General features: G+C 40.0%; 1 long non-coding RNA gene across 1 annotated transcript; it reads left to right on the forward strand.

Annotated features, from left to right (window-relative positions):
- The first annotated feature begins 3,288 nt into the window (after nt 1-3,288).
- Nucleotides 3,289-5,636, forward strand: LOC105517086. The gene is made up of 2 exons (XR_001002610.1): nt 3,289-3,852; nt 5,429-5,636. It is a non-coding gene; the product is annotated as an uncharacterized LOC105517086 (long non-coding RNA).
- Nucleotides 5,637-6,521: the final 885 nt, after the last annotated feature.

Below are 6,521 nucleotides of genomic sequence, written 5' to 3' on the forward strand. Positions count from 1 at the left end.
ACTGATTTACTTTAACTCCTGAAAGGTAACGCTCCTTTTATATTCTTTTATCCCCTTTCTTAATGGTTTACCAGCTCTGTGGATCTATAGATTCTTTGGCTCTACTTATATAAATAGCCTAAAAATATATTAGGAGTGATGAGGCTTTCTCATGAAACACTAATGGAATGTTACCTGTTTTTGTTTTTTAATTAGCAATCATTTTTTATAATTCACACTCTAAAATGAAAATGTTGACACAATATTTGTGAATACAAATAAAGACTTAGCACTCTTGAGGGCTCCATTCATTTCAATTGGAGCTTTTAGAAGACAGAGTTCTAAGTTTACAAGGACTTTTTGAAAGGCAACCATGAGTTGGTCACTGGTCCTGCCTGATGTAGGCCCCTGTCCTCACATAGGACACAAATGAGTTGGGAGAATTGTAAAGTAGAATGGATAATGTGCAATTTTTAGGTCAAAAGAGCTGTGCACCCTTAGGTCAATTTCTTCTTGTCTCTGAGTTGCAATTTCTTCATTTGTTAAGAGGGATATATTATATAAGTTACATATGTTATTTATATCATTTATATAAATATATATCATTTATATATCTACTACACATTATATACATTATTTATCTCCCTTTACAATGAGGTGATAGAATCATTGTGATAATGAAATTATATGTGCCAAAATATTTTTAAGTTTTCAGCACATGTAAAATACTCAGAAAATGTCAGCTATTATTAGTACCATTATAATTTTATTGCTATTTAAAACATAACAGTAGCATATGTCATTCAATAATCTATAGTGTTTATTTGGTTAAAAAAAAACAGATTTGTCATCTGGGATGGAGAAGAGACAGAGAAAAAGAATGTTTATTACACCTCATAACAATCTAATCCTGATAATAACCCATTAAGGTAGATATTAATAAATTCATCTGTAAAACAAGGATAAATAACCTGCCCAAGGTCATGCAACTACTAAGTGACAAGGCTAAGTACTAATCTAGATCTCACTATTAACAAGGGATACTGGGCAGTGAGTTAGCTCTTTTAGAAGTAGATATGCTTGGCCAGGCACGGTGGCTCACGCCTGTAATCCTAGCACTTTGGGAGGCTGAGGTACGTGGGTCACCTGAGATCAGGAGTTCGAGACCAGCCTGGCCAACATGGCAAAACCCCATCTCTACTAAACATACAAAAATTAGCCAGACTTGGTGGCGGGTGCCTGTATTCCCAGCTATTTGGGAGGCTAAGGCAGGAGAATCGCTTGAACCTGGGGGGCAGAGGTTTCAGTGAGCCGAGATCATGCCACTGCACTCTAGCCTGGGTGAAAAAGCAAAACTCTGTCTCAAAAAATAAAAATAAGTAGATGCTTGAGCCTTAGAACAATGTCTTGAATTTTTGTGTGAAGAAGAGTGTCCAATTAGCCTCCAGAATAGAGCCCTACAATATGGCAGAATCACTCCAGAGCATAGCGTATATACAACTGGGCAAACAAGACTTAGAACACGACCTAGTTCCTGAGTAGGAACATTCATTCATAGGGTTCTCTTAGGTAAGTCAATTCCACATTCTAGATTTTTCAGGTCAGAATTCATCCCACATATTCTGTGTCATTATCACCATGTTTTTGAGCTAGGTTACCATTTTCACAGATCCAAGATATTGCAGAAGAATTCCTACAAGTCTAGACTTGGCATCTCAAACTGGCAACTTGTCTTTCAAAGCCTGCAAACCCATGTTCTTCAAGAGACATTACCAAATCAAATCTGAATGCTTCTCAATGCTACATGTTGGTTTCCAGGCTCCTCCTGCCCCCAAGTCACCATTCCTCCTCATTACTTTTTAGACCAACCCTCCTTATCCGTCATCCATATACCTTATGTGCTGGGCACCTAAGAGTGTTTATGTTAATCAGGTCCCACTCCAGATTGAGAATATCTGGAGCTAGGGCCAGGATAGAGATTTTAAAGGCTGCCCTTGCCCAGGTGTTTCTAATGAACAACCAATGTTCATCACAGCTCTAGCCCCTGCTCTCAATCCATACATCAATCTTTCTTTCTCTTGTAAACTCCTTCTCTTTGTAGTGAGCTGAATAGTGTCTGCCCCCCTTCAACAAATTAATGTTTATTTGGAACCTTAGAAAGTGACCTTATTTAGGAAGTCTTTTTTTTTTCTTTTGAGATGAGTCTTGCTCTGTTGCCCAGGCTGGAGTGTGGTGGGGTGATCTGGGCTCACTGCAACCTCCCTCTCACAGGTTCAAGTGATTCTCGTGCCTCAGCTTCCTGAGCAGCTGGGATTACAGGTGTGTACCACCACGCCCAGCTAATTTTTGTATTTTTAGTAGAGACAGGGTGTCACCATGTTGCCCAGGCTGGTCTTGAACTCCTGACCTTGGGTGATCCGCCCGCCTTAGCCTCCCAAAGTGCTAGGATTACAGGCGTGAGCCACGGCACCTGGCAAAAAGACAGGTTTTTTTTAAGATGTTATTAGGCAAGGGTGTCAAAATGAAATGTTCCTGAATTTGAGGTGAGCCCCAAATCTAAAGACTGGTGCATATGAGAAGAGAAGACATAGGAAAACACATAGGGAAGACAGTGATGAAGGCGAAGACTGGACTAATATAGCTCCAAGCCACAGAATGCCAAAGATCGCCAGGAGCCACCTCTGGGATAAGGCAAGGAAGGATTCTTTCCTAAAGTCTTCTGAGGGAGCACGACCCCACTGACACCTTGACTTTAGACTTCTAGCCTCCAGAATTGCAAGAGTATACATTTCTGTTGTTTTAAGCCACCCAATTTGTGGTAATTTGTTAGGGCAGCCCTGGGAAACTAGGACGCCCTACAGCAAACTCACCTAATGTCTGCTGAGAATTGCTCAGATATTCTAAGTGTCCGTGGATGTCCTTGTGCCTCCAGAATTAAGTTGAAAATATTCTAACACTTAGGGGGCACCAAAGGGACTATAGCAAGGAGGTAACTGTTCACTTGAGACACAGTCAGAGAGTCATGAGACTCTAGGGTCTTCCAGGGGCCCATAGAACCAGTGAGCTGGCCCAGATCCAGGCTTCCCTAATGCATCTTCTCATCACTTCATTTCCTTTCCATTAGTGGCGGTGGAGGACGTGACTTTTATCTTTAATGCCAAAGACACTAAGAGAATGAACTCTTCCTGGTAACTAATTAAGGTTTTATTGCCTTCTCTCCCATCATCTCCTCTCTTTTCTGTTGTTTCTGTGCAGGTTCCACTTTTTGTAGTTGTTCTGTTTTTGACTTCTGTTTCCTCTTCCTTTCAGCAGATGGAAAGGCAGCTCAACATCTGATAAGCCAGTCTTACTCTCCGCAGGCAACAGCTGCTTCCAGAAAACAGCCCTGTAATTGTCACCATCAGATCCATACATTTTCAAGACAAGTTGGTCCCACACCGTAGTTGAATCACCAGCAGTAATGCAGGGACATACTGGTTGCTTCTTGGCTTTTCCAACCCTCTGCCATGCCTGAACATCTTTGTGAAAGTCCAGGAACAACAAATAAGCTAAAGGATAAAAGTCCCCCAGCCACACCGCCACAAACCCCTGTTAAACTCATGCATGACTTGTGGAATCCTTTCCCCCACTGTCACTAAAAGGCGTTTTACGTTTTCCCTCCTTAAAACACCAGTTTACTGAATGGAATGCTAGTTTCTAAATATTTGCTACACACACAGCTGTATATAGAGTTCCCAGGGGATGATTTTTTTCTTGTCATCTTTTAAAACTACAGTTATATGTTGATTTCATTATCTTCTCTCTAGATTACTCCACCAAAGTACAGTTGCTACTGGAAGACAATGATCTGACCTAACCTACTGTTGGTTGAAGGTGAGAGAACTCTGGCATTGAGCTATATTTTAAATGTCTGTCTTCCTTATTAATAGGGTTGGTCCACAATGAAAACAGCAAAAAGGATGAAGAACCCAGTGGGGAAGAGTAATTCTAATAGCTCAGCCGTGTGAATGTTTCCTACTGCTAATACTTCGCAGAAATGTCTCAGACCAAATGCCTTTACCTATGTGGTCCGCAGGCTTTTCTGTACATTCATATTACTTAAGGAGCTTTTACAAATCCTGATGCCCAGGTGATCACCCAACCCCAACCCGAGAGCAATTAGATGAGAATGCCTAGGCTTAGGAGCTGGGTATCCATATTTGTGACAGATGTCCAGTTGGTTTCAATATGCAGCAAAGTTTGGAACACAGAATAGTTACCAAAATGACCAAATATTTAGATCTTACCATGGCTCTAAAACTCTGCAAAACAGAAGTGAGATTATCTCCTCCTCTCTCTCAGAAATAGATTTTCAAAGACAAGGGACTTTGAGATCCTTAGAGAAAGATATTATGTAAATACAGGCTATTATTATTGCAAGTTGGCAGGTGTCTGGGACATATATTTCATTCTCTTTAATCATCCAAATGAGGCCAAATGTCCCAGGGATGTGGAATCAGCCCATCATTATGCCTAATGGGTACCAAGGATCCAAATGCAGGTGTTATGAAAGGCAGCAGGAGCAATCATTGAGCTCACTTCTGCCACTGGGACAAACTTCAGCTACACATTTTATTGGAGGCAAATCGCCCCCCGCCAAGATCCAGAATCTGCTGCTATTCACTTCTGGCTCAGCAATGTGCACTGCAGAGCAAGCGGCCTTTTCTTCACTAACTGATAATATGAAAAGGAATAGACCTTATCCTTTTCTCTGAGGCACATCTAGCCTCATCATGCAAAATGAGAGTTTAATATTAATCCACTCATCTGAGTCTAATTCAACATAAAACATACCCCAATCTAACGATAAAGCCTAGAACTGCTGATATACCACACAGTAACCTCCTGAGTCTTGTTTTTTCTTCAGCAGTAACTATGGCAATAAAAGGTTGGGGGAGAGTATAAATATTTAAGGACTAAAATAAATCTTTAAACGTTGAACAACCAGGTTATATGATGGGTAAACTGGCGACTGGTCCCGAGATGGCAGCTCGTCGAATAATGATAGAAACAGCAAAACCTTGGCCATTCCTTTCCTATCAGTGTAGCATTAGTGCATGTCAGCTTTGTAATAGCTTAACTGGCTAGAGCTAGCAGATGGTGTTTTTATGGCCCTATATAAACAGTATTAAGTCACTTTAACTCTTTCTCCATAACTCAGGTTTCCAATCTAGGTTGCAGTTGTCCACCTCTTATCCTCTGAGATGCTCATGAGGAAGAGTACTAACATTTATTGAGCACCTGTTATATACCAGACACTTCTCATAGGGATTTATTAACTCCAGTTTACAGAGAACAGCTACTAAGGGCAGAGCCAAGATTTGAACTGATTGTTTGATTCCATTGCTGTGGTTCCTCCCACTATTGGCATATCATTCTGAACCTCTATTTTCGTTGATTAAATGCACAGGAAGGAGAAAAGCAATTGAATATGTCTGTTGAGTGATTACCCTCATAATCCATGACTAAGAACATCCAAATCAGCATGGCTTGTTCCTGTCTGAAATTATTACTACTTAGGGTTTTTCACGTGTTATTTCATGTATTGATTATTCTGTTTTACACTTGCAAGATGTATTTTCTCTTCAGAAATAAAACTTTATCACTTGCTTCATCAATTCAATTAATTTTGCAATGCATTGATTAAACTCCTACTTAAGCATTTCAGCATTTTAAAACATTTTTAAAAAGGTAAAATCAGGACTCTCATGTGAATGATATGCCAAAGGTTTTATTCAACTCATTAATTAATGAAGGAACAAGTGAGGTGTGTATAGCCATTTTAATAAATGAATGTTAGAATAAGATTGCTGGGTTACATATGAAATTGACTAATGTCTTACCCTAACCTTTGAGGTTAGCACTTCCAAGAGACAGGTATTATTTGCATCTCTACGGGACAAAATTAACAAATTAACCTGTGCCCCTAAGAATTGTAAAACAGTCCAGTCAACAGAAAGTCAAGCCAAGACTAGGGCTTAAACATGCAGTAATCCCTTTGTTTATTTCTAAGTTTCAGTTTTCCTGACATTGTTCAGACACTGAAGTAGAAGATGTATGCATAGACAGTGACTGGGAAAACCTAGTCACTGAAAAGCCCTATAGCAAAGTTTCAGAGTACACAACTTGGAAACATTCATATCTTAAAAGGCACCTATAAATTATCAAATACTAATGTAGTATAAATTGTATGCATTTATGCTAAAAAATCAAAGTTAGGGGAGAAGTAGTATAAGCTGGGCTAAGAAAGGAAGTCATCTTGGAAAAGGAAGTCCTCTTCAGAGCTTGGTAGAACTTGTAGGGTGTGGTTTAATGAAGATGAAAAAGAAGGGTATCCAAATGGGAAGAACAGCATGACAGTAAAAGCAGGCACAGAGGTAGATCTATGCAACATTGGTTCTCAGCCGTGGCAGCAAATTGCTTTCACCTGGAGAGCTTTTCAAACTCCTGATCCCCAAGCTTCACCCATACTAATTAAATTAGAATCCCCAGGGATGGGACAA

This window comes from Colobus angolensis, unplaced genomic scaffold (genome assembly GCF_000951035.1).
Source record: "Colobus angolensis palliatus isolate OR3802 unplaced genomic scaffold, Cang.pa_1.0 Scaffold3, whole genome shotgun sequence".
In the NCBI taxonomy this organism is placed as follows: domain Eukaryota; kingdom Metazoa; phylum Chordata; class Mammalia; order Primates; family Cercopithecidae; genus Colobus; species Colobus angolensis.